At 43.6% G+C, this 19,750-nt stretch overlaps 1 long non-coding RNA gene across 1 annotated transcript in view; it reads right to left on the bottom strand.

Annotated features, from left to right (window-relative positions):
- Window positions 1-1,552: 1,552 nt before the first annotated feature.
- LOC120405028 overlaps window positions 1,553-19,750 on the bottom strand; it is a 28,422-nt gene continuing 10,224 nt past the window's right edge. The window contains exons 2-3 of the long non-coding RNA XR_005598324.1: window positions 3,129-3,203; window positions 1,553-2,203 (exon numbers count right to left, since the gene is read on the bottom strand). This is a non-coding gene — a long non-coding RNA (uncharacterized LOC120405028). The remainder of the gene's footprint in view (window positions 2,204-3,128; window positions 3,204-19,750) is intronic.

Genomic DNA, 19,750 nt, shown 5'->3' on the forward strand with positions numbered 1-19,750 from the left:
AGGAGCACTGGGGGAAGGGTACGAGAAGGACTGCAGGCAGAAGGGGAGGGGAGAGGCCCCCACTTGCTCTGGCCCAGGGCCCCACAAACCCCTAATCTGCCTCTGCAGGTATCCCAGAATTGGAGCCATTGTATGTTTTCTGCTTTAATGAACTTCTTCAACATTGCTGTGATAGATGCATCCAGTGAATTTCCATATGACATCCTATGCCATCCTTGAAAAAATCCCATGGATGTATGCAGGAATTCATCTCAGAGCAGTAGGGCAGGGGGAAAAGGGTAAAACTCTCACCTGTGTAGAATGCAAGCACAAGGCCTGTGCACCACTTAAGACCCACATTAGTACTATGTAAAGGGCAGAAATAGGACTATTCTACCAAGTTCTGTGTCTTATGCCTTCGGCTGGCCTTCTACCCAGGAGTGAGTTTGCAGAACATTCATGAACAGTGTAATGGGATGACTCTGTGGATTTTGTTTAGAACCATGAGTGGATTGTAGAACGCACATTCTATGCAATCAAGAAAGCAGTTTCTCCTTTAGGCTTTGCATAAAAAATACAAGTTTGGTGTTTCAAGACTTTTGCTGCTGTTCTCTGTTAGGTATAACTCAAAGATCTTACAGTTGGGACCTGCATTCCTAATGCCTCATGCTAGTGCCATGGATACCCTTAAAAACTTCTCATTGACAAGTATTTGAACTAGGATAATAGTGTTATATTGTGCATTCCTGTCACACCTTCCATGCAAGTATTTCCAAGAACTTTGCAAACATTAACAAAGTGAGGCTGGGATTTTCAAAGGAGATGAAGAAAGATAGGTGCCCAAATCCCATTGAATTGGGCACCTAACTCACTTAGGATCCTTTGAAAATCTCAGCCTGAACCTCAAAATACCCTTAAGAGGTAGTTCAATGTTATTATCCTGATGGGGAATTTGAGGCATTCAGAGTTTAAGGGATGTGCCCAGGTTTACACAGAAAGCTTGTGATAGGGTACGAAATAAAATCTCTTAACTCTCAGTCCTCTGCCTGAACTGCAAGAACATTGCTTCCTCCTGAAAAGGATGATTGATATAAGAGCCCCAATCACTATCTCAAACCTACACCTTAAACCCAATCCTATTTGGAGTTGAAAAGGTTTGATTAACTCTCTATTGTTAGAGTTATTGCAGGCCCATTGGATCCAGTTAAATTATTGAATTGACTTATGAGCTGTGCTCAGAGTGTGCTTTTTCGGCAATTGCTTTTCAAATAATAATTCATTTTTCGCAGGAAGATGGGGCTTCTCGGGTGATGATGTGATAGCACCAACCAATCACCGTTTGTAGTATCGTAAAGTCAAGCCCACATTTGCTCTTTCAGGGTGACCATCTAGTACTTATGCATTTTTAAAAAACAAGGTTGTGGCTCCTCAGCATGATAGCTTTGTAAAGCACCCATTCAGCCTATAGGCCATTGAACATCCCTTTTAAGGTGCAGAGTCATTTTGGGAAAGTTCTGTGTTCCACTCTTTAATCTAGCAGAGATTTAAATGGAACTGCCATGAGGCTCCTTGAATGCACAATAAATTCCCCTGAATAACCCAGACCTTACTATAATACCCTCAAGTGCTTGTCTCTCCAAAGAGCAGCCTGGCAGAGATACATCTGTTTCATCTGGGTTTTCTACATCTACCCCTTTTAGTTTGCTGTTTGCTGCTCTTCCTGGCTCTGCTGCCAGATGGTGTAGAGTACAATCATTTAATGTCTCAAAAGTCCATATGGTTTTCGAGCATATCAGCAGGCAGAGTTTTGGTTCAAGCCTTAGAGATGGTGCCTTCTGCTCAGATTAGTGAAATGGTCTCCTCTCCTCTCCTCCTGTTTTATTTTTCTTTGGTAATCTATAAAAAATTCTGCTACATGATATATGTTGTCTTTGTCATTCCCACATCACCCACTGTATGCAGGCAACTGCACTGGCTTCTAAATATGGGAGGAAAATTTAAATCCAAGTTGATTGATACTGAAGATTCTACCTGCTTTCGCTCTTCTGTACTGGAGAATTTAAATTGGGAGGGGGGGGTTGTTTTCTTTAAAAAGGCATTTAGCACTAGATGACAGCCCTGGAGACTTAAGTCCTCCAGCCACAAGACAGGCATAGCATGGGCAGAAATGGTGGTAGCTCTCAACCTGTAGTCCCACCTTCTTCCCTTCCAGGCTGAAATCCATCTATTGGATGAGACATAAAATAGAGATTCTAATCATTAAAGGTCCCATTGCACTTTTCACAAGAGTAAGAGTGTTTGCACTAGTGGGTGTCTTGCCCAAATTCCATTTTGGGTTATTACATAAAAATTCTGTCCATAATTGCAAATGCCTCAGGTATTATTTACTTCCTGCTCTACACTGTTCTGTAATGTTGTAGTGTGCTGTTAAGCAGCTACCATGGCACACCCTAAAGGTAGCTGTTTTTTCACTGATTGATGAAATAACCTCTAAATACAGTATCTATTTTGTTTCTAAAGTGCTTTGTGATCTTTGGATAAATGGTACTATATAAATGTTACCAGCCCGCTTTCTGCACTCATTCCAAAGCTCCCACTCCGGTTTGATAACCTCTCACTAGATTATAAAACTTTCTCCAGTTTCAAGAACAGCCACTTTGAAAGGCTTTTCTAAGGATCTAGTATGCAATAATTATGGTATTTACTCTAGGCTTCTTTAATACTTGGAGTGCCAAATTCTGGTCTAATTAACAGCAACATAGATCTGGAGTAACACTATCGGCTTCAGTAGAATTACTCCATATTTTAACTTGGTGTAACAGAGCAGAATTTGCCTCAGAAACTCTATTTGAAATAAATGATGAGCAAAGAACATAGAAAACACATACATGGGCAAAAAACATAGAAAACACATACATAGGCAAAATCTACTAATGTCATGTTGACACTTCAGAAACCCCCCCAATCTATGTTTGGTTTTGCCCTTCAGTTTATATGCCAATTTCATCAATAGTCAATGAACTTTTTAGAGGCAGGATTGATTTAGGAGGTTAAAGGTTGCAGCTAACATCCCATGCACCTCTGACTGGGATGCAAAAGAAACAAATAGAGATGAAACATCAGAAAAACTTTTCCAGCCTGCAGCTTACCTGCTCCATGTGTTTTTTAGAGTTGGATGGAGAGGATAAAAGAAAGAACGAGAGACTCAGGAATGGGGCTCAGAGCTGGAAAAAGAAACAAGAGTGGAAAGGTCAACGTTCAGATGATGGTATCACATCTTCCTTTCATCCCTGTGGTTCACGTGGGATCCTTGCTTTGCTTTACTTTGGGGAAAACTCATGCTTTATTTGTTCATGTTGAACTGCTATTGGAGTTTGATGTCTCAGTGTTGTGTTTTAATAACATCAGTTTCCCTGGACCAGATACATATGAAGTCAGTTAGACGATTCTATAAACAATGGATTTAAGTCACGCAACACAGGATTTCTGATTCCAAGATAACCTTCCAGAGGGCGCAGCTAGTGAGGCGAGGGCTGGATTCTTCAGCCAGACATGAAGGGAAACTATCAAAATTCAATGCTGCACAACTGGGACAAGGCTCAACTCTTTTTGTATTTGGGGAGTAGCTCTTTATTTTGTTTTTCTCCTGGCCGGTCGGCACACTAGACCAAGCTTGCTGATTTCCTATCACTCAGAGCATGCTCTATTGACAATTGTAGGAGATCTACAAAGAATATTTTCCTTTGAAATCTGTTAAGGGGAACAGAGTTTTAACAAGTGCTGTATCTCATCACTTTCATTATGGAGTTAGAGAAATTAGAATCATGCTGTACAATATTTCTAAACCAAAACATAGGCAGATTTGTTTAATGTATTATGAGTGAAGGGGGAGATTCTGCAAGATTAATTTTTTGTCACAGCTTCTCTTTGTTTCTTATCCTGATGCAATTATTAGTGATGAGTTAATTTTTATTACTTTTTGGTTGTTTTTTTAATAAATTAATTTCAAATGGATCCTATCAAAATATCTTCTGCGAACCCCCTTTTTTCTCTTCTCTATCATTTAATAACAAATTGAAAGCTTGAAACTGAAATCTCTGTTTTAACTTTTGTGTCTGGATACTGCAATTGCCACATGTAAATGGATCTACCATTTGCATGCACAAACACTCAATTTGCATGTGCAATTGCAGCAATTGCACATGCCGCATTATGTCAACCTTGGGTGTAATTTATGAAAATCAGACCCTGGGTGTCTTTCCTCTATTGTGCATGTTTGTATGAGCAAACACATACACACTAGTCGGTTATTGTAGGATTGCTCATGAGCTGAGTACAAAGTTGCACATGGTTTTTTTTTAGCTATAGGCTTCTTGGTGAGCACTGGGTCATGCATAATGAGCTGTTATTATAGAGTTGCTCATGACTTAAATCCTGGATTGTTAGAATTTGCTGTTGTTGAGTTTCTTCAGTGTAAACAACACTACGATGTTTGTGTTGAAATAAAACTTTTTGAAAACCACAGTTAAATGGACTTTGAAAGCATCTAAGATCTATGCTAAAGGCAGGTCACATACTGAGACTTCCAACCTCAATAGTGTCTTTAAATGCTTTGAAGCAACAGTAAACTAGAAGAACACTAGACCTGCAACATTCAGAACAAGTTCAGGGATGTTTGAATGCAGGAACTTGATACAATCCATTACATGGAGCTGGATTTAGCTCTACATCTAAACTTCCCCAAAGTTCATAGATGTTCAGACTTGAGGTTTGGTTGTTACCCATCTCTATATTAGATACTGCACATGAATAATTAAAATAAACATGTGGTCAAGGCTGCATTTTAATGGTTCTGTTCCATTATTATATGAAGAAACAGGTTCACTTTAATTAATAAGAATTCCGAGGTTATGGAAGATGCTTTGGTTCTTACATTATCCAACTGTTTCACGTATGTAAGATCAAGAGGTGGTACAATTCTGGCAGCATAGACCACACTCACAAACTTGTTTGCTACAGTTTAGTTCCATATTCAGTAAATTATCCCTAGCTTTACATATATGTTTCTGCTACCAGTTCCTCTGTGCACTTTGCTACCTTTCTGAAAAAAAAAAAGTTAAAATCCCAGATACATTTTTTAAAATATTTGTTTAATTAAGCAAAATTTATTAACATAATGAGAGTTCATTTAAAGTTTCCAGTGACTTTCACAAACACCTCTATGAAGGATGGTCTTATTTAAGGCTCAATTCCCAGCTCTGTTGCAGGTTTCCTATGCAACTTTGGGCAAATCACTATGTGTCCCTATGTGCTTCACTTTCCCATCTGTAAAGTGGGGATAATCATACTTCCTTTCTTCCACTTTTGTATTTAGCTTGTAAGGGCTAGGAGGCAGGGCTGCCTCTTACTATATGTGTGTCAAGCACCTAGCACAACTGAGCTCTGATCTCATTTGATGCACTACTCTAGGCCCTACAGCAATACAAGTAATAATAATACCTTTCAACATAGAGACAGCCCGATACACACCGACACTCTCCTTGACACACACTTTCTTTCTTTCTTTCTTTTTCTTTCTTTCTTTCTTTCTTTCTTAGTTCATTTTGTGAGCAGATTATTTTTTTTCTTGGAATAGTTGCTTTATTTTCCCCCTGGCTATGATGCTCTGCTCCAACTCTAAATATTTGACAAGGGGAAGACCCCTGGCCTTTTGTCCTGACCTAATATTAATTGAACTAGTTCCTTTATTTTAACAAAGGTTAAAAGTGATTTTTTCCCACTTCCCTCTTGGTTTGAGCCCTAACTATATGAGAGCTTCTCTCTCTCTCTCTCTTCCTGTTGAACTCTTCATCTTTCTATCTGTCCTTTTCTCTGTCCCAATTTTTGCCTGTCCAAATACTCTTTTCGGTCTGACACTTTGTCCTGTCAGTTTATAATTGTATTGTTTAAAGCCAGAATCCCAGTATTCATTAATTATTGCAGAGGTATTATAACACAATGGGTTTTAAGAGAAATGGAAGCCACCATCTTCAAGGACTCACAGACTCTCCACTCTACAAAGGACAATACACACAGGCATGACATTTTATAGATTCATAGATTCTAAGGCCAGGAGGGACCATTGTGATCTAGTCTGACCTCTAGCACAGGCCCTAGAACTTCCCCACAATAATCCCTAGTGTATAGCTTTTCAAAAAATACTTCACCCACTAACGTATTGTATTGGCTAAAAGCAAAGAACATTTGTTGTGTTAAAGACAAAGCATTTTAAGCTTATCCAGGTTAATTACTTAGCCACAGAGGCTGGTTTCCTGCCAGTCATGACCTGCACTCACTTTCCTTTTGAATTCTAAAAAACATGTGTTTTCAGTTCGTCAGAATTTGTGTCTTTTGGTTTTGGGTAGCCAAGAGGGTGGAACATGATGATCAACATGAAGCTCACTGGCCAAATATGGCCCATGGAGTTTTACAATGCGGCCCCCTGCTGACCACATCTTTAATATGGCACCCCATATGTACTACAGGTCTCAGATATCCTGCTCAAGATGGAGTATTTCATACTGGTGCCTGCAGTCTTTACATGCACCTCCACATTAGAGGAGGATGGTTCCAATCTCCTCTGTTTTATCCAAATTAGATGCAGCCCTTGGGCTCCTTGAAAGTTGCTGCTGCAGCCTTTGATTGGGCTAAATTTGTGCGCCCCTGCTTTATATTGTTATTCACTGACCTCCCCAAACCACTAACCAATAAACAGGATCTTCAGCAGGTTCAAGGTCTACTTCCTATAGCACTTTGTTGCATTTTTTAAAACTCTTAGGGCTAAAAGAAGATCAAGGTTGCCCATCAGCAGTGACCTGATCCATCATTCCATCCTAGGGGATTCCAAGCTTTTCCTGACATGCTACCCTGGTGCTAGTTCAAACACATGTCATGGACACAATACCCTCATTCCCCTTGGCTCCAGGATCCAGCAGAAGAAAGCCCAAGCAAAAGATCAAACATGGAAGGAACAGAAGACAGAGGAGCTGCTGCTGCTGTCTGTATCTGGGACAGAAGAATGAGCACAAGGAAAGAGACAGGGCAAGAGGATAATTACTTTCATCCCAGTTTTATTCCCACAATTCCCAACTGCTTCTGAAGCCAATTTTCCTTTAATAAAAATATACTATTAATGACTCAAGTGGAAGCTTTTGTGCAAGACAATACCTAAATCTCCAGATGGAATTATTTTGTGTTCTGGACAATATACATGGTAGTGTATTTATATACTTAATGTGAGCTGTAAGCACGGCCCCTATTACTTTATTTTGCAAATCAAGTGGGTCATTTAAAAATATGTCTAACTTACTTCATTACTTTGAAACTAATTCTTTCTTAGCTTTCCCCCCGCCCCCGCCTCCTAAAGAGAAACACAGGCCAAACAGAATCAAGAGTTATTTCCCATTGTTTCTGGGAGCCATTCATTTGCTATTTCTGTTCCTCAGAGCTTCACAGTGAAAAAATTTAAAGAGTTACTGATGCCTTTTGCCACTTAGTAGTTATATCCCTCTTCAAAGCACTTTAGAAACAGTTCTCTTCTCTTTCTTCCTTAATGGCCTGCCAGAGAAATAGCCTAATTAGTTTGTAGTGGGTTTGTGTATGAAGAACTTATTGAGGGGAAGCCAAGGAGTCAAACATTAAGTGATTATTTGCACAAAGCTCCCCTCTGACGTGGTAAGTATTTTGACAAGTCCCCTGTGCGTTCTCAATTGTCACTGTGCTGCGCAAAATGGGGTAGGCCTGATGTCCTGCTGCTCCAAATGCATAGGTTCCTATCACTTGAGCAAAAGGTGCATTTTCTCGAGCTGATTGCAATAAAGGGTCCATAATAACACATAGCTGAGCAGTTCTGTTTCTGGCTTTTTATTGTCATCTCCATTTTACAGGTGGGAAAACTGAGACACAAAGTGGTTCAATATTGTCTACGCCAGCAGTGGTGGGCAACCTAAGGCTCGCGGGCCGCACACGGCCCCTCAGGTTAATCCGCTGGCAGGCCGCCAGACAGTTTGTTTACATTTGCACAGCTGCCCACAGCTCCCAGTGGCAACAGTTCGCTGTTCCCGGACAATGGGAGCTGTGGGAAGCGGCTCAGGCTGAAAGGACATGCTGGCCGCCGCTTCCTGCAGCTCCCATTGGCTGGGAATGGCGTACTGTGCCCACTGGGAGCTGCGGGCAGCCATGACTGTGGACAGTCAATGTAAACACTGTCTCGTAGCCTGCCAGCAGATTACCCTGACGGGCTGCGTGCGGCCCGTGGGCTGCAGGATTCGCACCATTGGTCTACAGCCATAAAGCAAGTCAGTGGCTGAGCTGGGATTACAATTCAGGAGTCCCTGATTTCTATTCCTGCACTTATTCTTCTAGACTACACTGCTGAGGGGGTCTCCTAGCTATCCTGAACTTTCCTGTATTGTTCTCTCACTTTTGAAATTAGTAGAACAGTAGCACAAAGACAGAATTTCTGTTTCAGCGATTATCACTCCTTCCACATAGCCCCATCTGAAGTCACAACTTCAGACTAAAAGTATACCCCTAATCAAAAAAGACAGTAAGAGGATCAAAAGAATGCTGCCAACAGAGTAATGGAGGCCAAAAGGGATCCTTTACAATTTGGAAGTCAAATCCTAATGAGGAAGATGCACAAACTCTGGTAAGTACAATGTAAAAGCATAATTAGGCAGGCCAAGAAAGAATTTGAAAAGCAACTTGCTAAAGATGCAAAAACTAACAGTAAATTTTGTTAAGTACATCAGAAGCAGGAATCCTGCCAAAGAGGCAGTGGGGCTACTAGACAACAAAGGTATTAAAGGAGAACTCAAGGAAGACAAGGTCATTGCAGAGAAGCTAAATTAATTCTTTGCATTGGTCTTCACTGCAGAAGATGTGGGGCTGATACCTTTTTGGGTGACAAGTCTAAAGTACTGTCCCAAACTGATCTGTCAGTAGAAGAGGTTTTTGAACAAATTGTTAAACTAAACAATAATAAGTCGCCGGGACCAGATGATATTCAGCCAAAAAGTCTGAAGGAACTGAAATATGAAATTGCAGAATTTCTAATTGTGGTGTGTAACCTATCACTGAAATCAGCTCTGTACCAGATGACTAGAAGATAGCTAATGCAACACAGATTTTTTTAAAGGGCTTCATAGAAGATGTTGGAAATTACAGGCCAGTGAGCCTAACTTATGTATCAGGCACACTGGTAGAAACTGTAGTAAAAAAAAAAACCCACAATTATCAGACACAAGGATAAACCTGATTTGTTAGGGGAAGAGTCAACATGGTTTTTGTAAAGGGAAGTCATGCCTCACCAATCTATTAGAATTCTTTTAGATAGTCAACAAGCATGTGCAGGACTGCCGGGTGGGCAGAGCAGGTTGGGGCACGGCGGTGCCCATTTTTCCAGGGCCCACCAATTGGCCAGGGCACAGGCCCCAATGGCCCAGTGACTAATCTGCCACTGACTGTCAGAGACAGGATGCTGGGCAAGATGGACCATGGGTCTGACCCAGTATGGCAGCTCTTATGTTCTTAGGCGTTCAGATACCACAATTATGAGTACGTTGAATAAATGCCTAGAAAGAGACTCATATTCATCTCCATGGGAACCTATCTCAGTGTCACTAGCAGAGTTCAGCAGGAAGGACTGTGCAGCAGGAACAGAAGCCAGGATCCCAGAGAAAAACACCTCTTCACTTTGGGCTGAGTTTAATGAAAATGTTCTATCCCATACCTACTCTAGTAGCTTTTTCAACTCCAGAATTTTCAAAAGTGAAAGGCTTGAATCAGTGTCAAGAGAGATACTACAGCAGAGCAGCAGTATTCATGAAAGCACCACAGCCCATCCCCTTCCTCTAACTGTTTCTCCAAGCCAAGGCGCCTTTATATCAAGGCAAATGAACATTGATGGGGTTTGTTTCTGTGGTCTGGGGAAAGACAGGCTTTCTGCATGGTGGAGCCTAGAGGTCATCTGCATGAAGAGGTGAGCCTCAATCCACATGTATATATATATATATATATATATATATATATATACCTTTATATATATAAAGGTATATATATACCTTTATATATATAAAGGTATATATATACCTTTATATCATGGAATATAAAGGTATATTCCATGATATATCCCATCTCCACTCTTGCCTGGAGATGACTACAAGACAATTCAGTTTCTACACTGGCTTAGTTCTAAACCTTTATGAACTAGGCCAGATTTGCAAGAGGTGGTTTTTGTGGCAGGGCACTGAGCCGATACCATCAACCTCACTTAGATTCAAATAACATTATGAGACTCATGGGGTTTATCCAAAATATGAAAACACCATAAATATTCATTTTGAGTAAATCCTGCTCAGACAGTGAGCCTATAGGAGACTGATTTGTATTCTGCTAATACCATCAGGCTAGAGATGGGGGGTGGGACCCCAATACTTTGGATTTAAGACCCCTGTCAAATCCATATCAAATCCATCTGACTGGCTTAGAGTGCTCCCACTGTCAGCAAACTCTGAGTCCTTTAGGGAGGCTGTGGGATAGTATTATGTAGCATGGTGGTGATGTACCATCTAGCATAAGGGAAGAAAACCTAGTTCCCATGCATTTCATATATATTTGCTCAAATGTATTGCACATGGATGTCAAATAGATGGGATAAAGATGTATAAAATTGGATGGATTTCATCGAAACAAAAATACACAACTTTATATAACTAGATATATGTTAAGTATGTGAAATATATTGATTTATATTATGGCCGTGGTTACTGTTACTGGGTAATTATTTTTTTTAAATTGTGTCATTAGCAAGATGAGCTTTAAACAGGCTCTTCTTCCACACCTGCCTTTTGTCTCAACAAGAACAAATTTCTGGAGTGTGATAAAATCTCCTCAGTGGTCAAGAAGGATAATGTAATGATTTAGGGCCTGATCCTGGCCCATTCAAGTCAATGGGATTTTTGCCCCTGACTTCAGTGGGTGCAGAATTAGGCCCTAATCCTTTTTCCCTCTACCCCATGTCTGATTGTAAATGGCCCTTAATCCCTCCACTAGTCCTAAAGAAGGAAGGAGGCCATCCCAATGAAACAAGAGCAGGCAGCAGCCACTTTAATCCAATTTCATTTAAGTATTTAATTAGGGTGGTACATCTGGGATCATTTTCCCCCTTAAACTTGGTAAACCTTTATGAACTATGGGGCAGGGAAGGAGGGTTTTAATCCAGTTTTGGTCCTTAAAACCCACTCTGGTCTAGGCCTGGTTAAGTGAATCACAGAGGCATGTGCTTTCCATCCTCCGATATCAGGAGTGATCAAGAGAGAATGCAATGGTTAAGTGGAGAATCTAATTAGAATGGCTCAGATGTTGTTTTGCCCCTATGAGTTTTGGTTTCTCCCCCTTCATCCTCTTCTCTCTTTTTTAGTTTAGTGTCATGCCAGGGGACTTCCTAATACCAAGAGGCAATCTAGCTGAATTGCCCACCAGCCTGGGAGGATTTCCTTTGTACAGGCGCTGGGATTTTGACATCACACTTCAGGGGAGATGTTCACTTGTGAGACCTCATTCAAAAAGTGGCCCAGTATAAGAGATTTCCTTTGCCATCAAGATGGATTTGCTTTGGCCACATAGGTTTAGCAAGATTCAAAAACAGATTGAACATTTCTAGGTATAACAAGAATGTCTACAGCTATAATAGTTAATGCTAACAAGCTCTGGAATCAGATATCAAACCTCATGCTTCAGGGCTCAAGACCATCTGTGACTATTAGAAATTAGGAGGTGATCCAATGTGGAGGGATACATCCCATGTCTGCTTAATGTGAGGTTGATTGCACCTTCTACTGAAGCATCTGGCGCTACTGGCCATTATCACAGACAGGATTCTGGACTAGATGGACCATGGGACTGATTCGGGATGACAATTCCTATGTCTGCACTTGTACTCAGATCTCTCAGACTGCTGAACCTCAAATTGAGAATGCTTTTCATAAGACCTGCCATACTGGAGAAGTTACTATTGGTCCATCACTTGTACCCTGTGTGCATCAGTGACCTATGCCTGATATTTCAGGAGAAGGTGAAAAACTCATCATACAACCAGCCAAAAGTGAAATGCTGCACAAGGGCGAAATTTTCTTCCTGACTCCTGCAGATATTAAGCTTATGCCCTGCAATTTGAGGTATGATTGCCCTTGTCTTAGTATACGTGGCAGCAGTATATTCCAGCCATCTTCTTTAAATGCAGCCTCTGGGCCAGATCCTCATCTGGTGTAAAGCAGTGTCACATCAATGGAGCTATGTTGATTTACAGCAACTGAGGGTCTGGCCCTCTGTATGTAGAAGAGAGGCCCAAAATGTCAGGGACAAGGAAATTTCCAAGGCAGGAAAGAAGCCTAAGCCTTTCCCTTAGCATAAATCACATTCTAGACAGACTAATAGAATCAATAACTAGAGCTGGCCAGAGAAATTGAGATGAAACCATCATCCATTAGAATACGCAGTTCAATTGGAATTTGAAGCACTTTGCAGACTTAGGTCGATATCTCCAGAATTTTGTTTTGGAAGAAAACTGAGAGGCAGGCAGACAAGATCAGGGAGAGGGAAGTTCCTACAACACCAAAATATCAATGTTTTCAGAATTAAGCGTTTTGATTTTTCTCTTTGAAATGATTTTTTGTTTTTAAAATGTTTTAAATTTTGTATTATATATTATAATAAAAACATTTCAATTGATCTCAAATTAGTTTGCTTTTGTTTTGTTTTGTTTTATTTTATTTTATTTTTCAGAATTTCCTTTGCAAAGAACTTCAACATTTTGAGATGTTCCAATCTGGTATGAAGCAAATTATTGAAATCTCAAAATCCTTCACCAAATGGAACTTCCACACTCTATGCAGCTCTATCAGCAACAAAACTGAGATTTCCGTAGAATGGAGTTGAATTTTGCTCTAGTCTAGATGGCCATGGGAGAGATCAGGCTTTCACTAAGAGAAAAAACATATTTAGTCTGCTGCCTGCCCACCACAGTCTAACCTTCTGAAGGCATCTGGTCAAGATTTTGTTCAAGACAAAGATAACCTCAATCCCAGAGAAGTTAGCAGGAAAACATCTAAGTAACTTAAAGTTGCCTGCTTTAAAAAAAAAAACAGAAGCACACAGCAAAGGATTGCAGAATTAGGTAGACAAATCCTAAAAAATCTTATATGCAGATGGGTTTAAATTAAATTATGGACAGTGCTGACCCACCATGATAAAGTGCTTTGAGGTGTATGGATCTAATGTTCTATAGAAGGGGTAGGTATTATTACCTTTTTACTGCTAATTTCAAAAGCATGAACCTTCTTATAGTTTTTCACAATGGCACAGAGCAAAAATGGAGTCAGCTTGGACCTTAAATTACATAGTTTTTTACAGCTTGTGTGCTCAGCAGTAGGTGTTGTCATGCATCCCTTTTTATAGTTGCCAGTTACACTGACAAAAATAGCCTGCCTTCCTCCTCCCGCCTTGCTCATTACTCAACAGGTAACATGCAGAGCACTAAGGGAGAAAAATAGAAAGTATTGGGAAACCGACATCTGGTTTGGATAATTCCTTCTATTTAAATTTTAACTTAAAGAACTCCCATTGGTACCAAGTAATTGAACTTAGTTATTCACAGCTCAAATTTTGGTAGCACCATTCATCTCTGGTTTCATGTGGTAGAACATAACACCTAGGATCCTAATGTCTTTTAGATGGCCTTTACATTGTGAATGAAGTTTAGTCAAAATCAGTTCTCACTCTGTCCCTCTCTCTCTCTCTCCCTCTTTCTCTCTCTCTCTCTCACACACACACTTCCTTGCTTTTTCTCTCCTCCCCTATTTCATTATGAGGCATAGAATGCATTACAGATACACTTCACATTGCAAAAAAAACACAGTGTAATTAGCCTTGCTTTTTTTGGCCTGCATGTGTGTGGTAAAATGTCTAGTAATAGTTGGCAAGGTTTCTTCAGGGAGCAAAGTTCCCATGGTTAGATCTAAAGCCCAAATACTTGAAACAAATTAACACCAGCCAAGAAAGTGAGGTTAATTACTGGAACAGTTGGAAGAGGAGGTCTCTCTAGCTTGGAAAAAGCAATATGCTATTTGCATGTACAGTACATGGCCGGGCAGGAGCTCTCTCTTTCTCTCTCTCTCTTCCTTCTTTCCTTTTGTAACGCAGCTAGAGACTAATGTCAGATCTTAGGGCTTTGAGGACAAAGTCTCCATTTCCACAGACCTGTTCTTCCATCAGGCTCTGGATGATATTTCAAAGCTGAGAAACAAAGCCATTGGGGGTTGGCTCTCCTTCCGTCTATGTTTTCTCATTAGTGGTTTTGCGTTGTTGAAAGGCGTCTTCATTGGAGGCCCACTATTCCAGCAACATGCTGCTTTAATCTGGAGTGGGCGCTGAAGCTTTCAAAAACACAGCACACAACCCAACAGGAGAACAGTCATCTTCACTAATATATTCTTTGGAGAGCAAATCTATAAATCCTGTAGGCCCCAAAACATCTGCCTTTGGTAATATTTTAATGGGCAAAATTTACTCAGAAACCACATTGCAGTTGACCTTTGATGCATGCCTTATATACAAATGTGCATGTATGTGTGTGCATATATATATATATTTGCACACCAAAAAAAAAAAACTGTAAAAAGAACATTATTAAGGTTGCAAAGTCAAGCACTCAGAAGTTAGGAAATGCCAGTGTTCAGGTTGCCTATGCAATATTGATTCAGCCCCTTTGTGTGTGTGCTTTATGACACAGTCTTTAATTACAGGATCACATACTATTTTCCATAGGACCCCTGCCTCATTCCGTGCTCGGGATGGATGGTGCTCACTGAACAAGCACTTATTCAATTATTTGTTTTGTTCTCATTGTTCTGCGTGTGTCCCTAGGCTTTATTTATTGCCCATTATGCAAATCCTGCTCAGAACACAGAATTATTAATTTCCTCATGGACTTTTTTATGGTGCTCATCACTGCAGCATCTGAGCACTTCACACATATGAATTATTTTTATAACAACCAGGTGAGGTGAGGAGGTATTCTCATCTTTACAGAATGGGGAACGGAGGCACTGAGGTCAAAGTATCCAATAATTTTTAGTGCCCTATTCGAGACACCTAGGACCTGACTTCAGAGTACCTAGCATTATAAACCACTACATGTGCAAAGCACAGCTCCCACTGACTTTAGGTGCTGCTGTGAGTGCTCAGTCCTTCTGCAAATCAGACCTCAAGTCAGGTACCAGAAAATGAGAAACACACAATTAGTGACCCTCTGTGAAAAGTTTGGTTTAAGTTCCCAGCATCACACAGGAACTCTGTGGCAGCAGCAGAGATAGCATCCAATTCCCTGGGCAGGGGCGGCTCCAGGCCCCAGCACGCCAAGTGCGTGCTTGGGGCGGCATGCCGCGGGGGGCGCTCTGTCGGTCGCCGGGAGGGTGGCAGGCGGCTCCGGTGGACCTCCCGCAGGCATGCCTGCGGAGGGTCCGCTGGTCCCGTGGCTTCGGTGGAGCATCCGCAGGCACACCTGCGGGAGGTCCACCGAAGCGCGGGACTGGCAACCGGCAGAGCGCCCACCGCAGCATGCTGCTGTGCTTGGGGCGGCGAAATTACTAGAGCCGCCCCTGTCCCTGGAGCAGCATTCAACTGCCTTAACCATGAAACTGTCCTTTCTTTTCCTGTATTTCCCTGCCTCCTTCCCTCCCCATCTGTGACTCTGTGGATAGACTTTCTGTTGCTGCTGCTTCTAGAGGAGACTCATAAGCAGGGGCGGCTCTAGGATTTCCGCCACCCCAAGCAGGGCGGCGCGCCGCGGGGGGTGCTCTGGTCCCGCGGCGCCGGTGGACCTCTTGCAGACGTGCCTGCGGAGGGTCTGCTGGTCCCGCGGCTCCGGCGGACCTCCCGCAGGCATGCCTGTGGGAGGTCCGCCAGAGCCGCCTGCCGCCCTCCTCACGGGACGCCGCCCCAAGCGCGCGCTTGGCGCGCTGGGGTCTGGAACCGGCCCTGCTCATAAGAACATACAAACAGCCATACTGGATCAGACCAATGGTCCATCTAGCCCAATATCCCGGTGCCAGATGCTTCAGAGGGAATGAACAGAACAGGGCAATTCTGAGTGATCCATCCCATCATCCAGTCCTAGCTTCTGGCAGTCAGAGATTTAGGGATACCATGAGCATGGAGTTGCATCCCTGACCATCTTGGCTAATAGCTATGATGGACCTATGCTCCATGCACTTATCTAATTCGCTTTTGAACCAAGTTATACTTTTGGTCTTCACAGCATCCCATGGCATCTTCCACCTCCAAAGCATATGCTCAGGTAGCTGTGGCCCTGCCCGCTGCCCCATCGCAATCTGCTGTGGCCCCTCTGTCACTGCTGCTGCTGCCTCCTCTTATTCCATCTATGGCAGCCAGGGCCCCATCCCCAGCCTGACCAGGAGGCACAGCAGCTGTCGCCGCCTGGTAACCACCTCACCCCATATTGAAACCTACTTGCAGGCATTGGCATTCTTCCTTACACTGGAAGCTGCCACCCAGGAGGCAGTGGAGAAGGGTATCTCAGTGTGGAGGTGGGGGGGCTTTTTGTTCCCCTCGAGCCCTCGGTGAACATGGGTGTATGGGTGGTGTTCACCTCTCTCTCAGCATTCTTCCACAATGCCACCCTACTGGTTCTCCGCTCTACCCTGGGGAAACTGGCCCACCACATCAACCCTCCCTTGTTGGGCTGAAAGGACTCCACGCTCTGTCACATTCTCTCCTTCCACCAGCAAGTCACCATCTAGCTTCCAGCAGCAGTGTTTGGCAGGGGAAATTTAGAGAGGTCCTTTTTGGTGCCCTATCAGGGCTCCCTCTATTGAGTGCATTACTTATCAGAGGAGGCTCAGTGCCTCCTGTTGGGCTTCAAAACACATCCAGAGAGACTAGCTCTTGTCCCGGCAAAAAAGGATGCTGGGAGCTCCCAAAGCTTGGGAGGGCGCCAGTCCCACCATCACCAATGACCCTGCCCGCCTGATTCCCCCTCCTTCTCCTGCTATGTCATCTGACAATCCCACTTGAGCACCAGGGCGCTCCCTCCCCCATCCCACCCCCGTTGCACCCAGCCAAGTAGATGGTCCCCATTGCTTATAACTATTGGGTGGGATCCACAGTGACATCAAAGAGCCACAGGGAGGATCCATTTCAGGGGAAGACCATCCCTGCTTCCCCTTGCCCTGATCCCATCGCACTTGCACACTGAACCCACCCCCATTGGCCCACCTTCTGACAACAGCAGTGAGGGCTGGGTATTGGTAAGGGGAGTGGAGGGGTTAAGAGCAGCAAGCACAAATCGTAGGCACAGCACCTCCCTCTCGAGCAGGTGGATGATGCCTCCCATATGTCACCTGGGGAGGCTTCCACTGGGTCTGCTTTTGCACACACTAATGAAATCCAGCAGGTGGAGCTGACTGACGAGGTTCTGGCAGTACAGGGGGTTGACACCCTCCGCCCCTCCCACAGCGTCCATTATAGAGGAGACCTCGGCAGGACCTCCCTGGCTAGGCCAGCATGTATTCCACCTTGGTCCCACAGCCGGCTAGGATTATTGGTTGGCAGTTCCTGCATGGAGCAGTGAGCACAGGAGTGTACCTGGCGTGGTTCATGGACTCCCCTGACACCTCTCCTTTCTCTGGCGAGAGGGAGACCCTTGCACACATGTATATAGAGTGTGCCAGACTCCAGTCCCTCTTCTGGCTCCTCCAGAACCTCCTATTGAGTTTCTGGCTGCACTTTCCCCCATATCTCCTCATTTACGCACTCCCCATCCCAGGCCACACAAAGCTGCAAGACCTCTTCATCAATCGCCTCCTAGTGCTGGCCAAGATGGCCATCCATCACACCAGGAAGAGGAAACTGGATGGGGTTGAGGGGTGCTCTGCAACTGCAGGTCCCTTGTTAAATCACACATATGAGCAGAATTATTCTGGGAGGTGTCCACTGACTCCTTAGACACCTTTGAGGAGCCATGGGAGCTGTCAGGAGTTCTCTGTTCTGTGTCCCTTTCTGGTTCCCTGATTTTTAACCTTTGACCCTCACTTCCATTCCTTTTTTTTTTCTTTTTTCTTTTTTTTCCAATTTGTTGTCCCAAGAATTCATTTGTGGCCTGAGTGGTTCCTCATCTCCAGTTGAGGGGTAGACCTTTTGTTCTGGGTGGGCCTATTCCAGTACCTGCAATAGGTACACACCTTCCACCTTTGGCAACAAATGAAACAGGATTCAACAGACAACAGCCTTCATCTCTACACAACATTGATTCATCCCCAGGCAGGTCCATTCTGTGCACTGAATGGGGAAGGGATTTTTTGGAAAAATAGTATTTGATCTTATAATTAAAACTATATCATAATGCATATGCATACACAGACTAAACTAAGGTCACACAGGAAATCTTAATTCTGCCATTTCCTTACTGGACAGGGTTTGACTTTGCAACCTTGATAATATTCTCTTAACATAGGGTTTTTGTATGTAAACCAATCCCCCAAAATTCCCATGATGTGGCATCATGTTGATACCCACATAGGTCATCAGCAGTGCTGGAACCTTTAGATCCACCAGACAGATCTCTGCCACTTGAGCTAACAGACTAACTTATAGCAAGTAGATAGTTGTCATCCTCTGTGTGAACTAATACTAGAGACAAATGACACACTTTGCCAGTGGGTTTCACAGGTATTTGCTGACATCAGAGGAATGGTGAGATTCAGGAATCTTGGGTTCCATTTCAGACTCTGGAGGGGAGTGTGGACACAGACTCTTCTACCCATTCCACCCAACGTGATCCCTTCTGTTCTGTCCTCTCAAAACCTTCCCTGTCACAGTCCAGTCTCTTTTCCCAAATCAGCTCCTTGTCACAGTCTCATTCTCTTCACATAGCCAATCCCAGTCTCCACTCCTCAGGTTTCTCTCATCCCAGTCTACTTGCCCAGCCACTCCCTGTTCCTCCCTCCTGACTCATCATATGATCTGTCTCTTTCCCTGACCTTGACCTCCAGTTGCCTCCACTCCCACATTCTGCATCCTCAGTGTCCCTCCCCAGGTTCTACATCCAATCTCAGCATCATCCCATTCTCCCCCCACACACTCTGATTGCTTTTGCCTGTAGCTTTGCCCAGCCAGCCTCAGTCCTCATCCATACTCTGGCTCCTCATCAGGTCTGTCTCCCCTCTCCCATCCTCTCCTTCTCCCACACTCTACTTGTCCTTGTTCCCAGTCTCCTTGCCCAGCCAGCCCCAGTCTCCCCCAGCTCCTCATCGGATCTGTCTTCGCTCACATATTGGCTCCCAGTCTCCCTAGGCTCCCAGTCCCAATCTCTTTACCCAGCCACTTCCAATCTACCTTCACCCAGCTTCCAGTCTCTTTGCCTCGCCAGTCCCAGTCTCCCCAACAGCTCCCAATCCCAGGATCACTCTAAGCCAGGGGTGGGCAAACTACGGCCTATGGGCCACATCCAGACATTCAGAGTTTTAATCCAGCCCTCAAGCTCCCACTGGGGAGCGAGGTCTGGGGCTTGTCCTGCTCCGAGACTCCAGCTTGCCCCAGTGTGTGTGTGCCATGGCTCCACCCGGCTCCCGGAAGCAGCGGCATGTCCCCCTCTGACTCCTACACATAGGGGTGACTGGGGGCTCCGCACGCTGCCCCCATCCCAAGCACCACC

The sequence above is a fragment of the Mauremys reevesii genome, linkage group 4, assembly GCF_016161935.1.
Source record: "Mauremys reevesii isolate NIE-2019 linkage group 4, ASM1616193v1, whole genome shotgun sequence".
Classification (NCBI taxonomy): domain Eukaryota; kingdom Metazoa; phylum Chordata; order Testudines; family Geoemydidae; genus Mauremys; species Mauremys reevesii.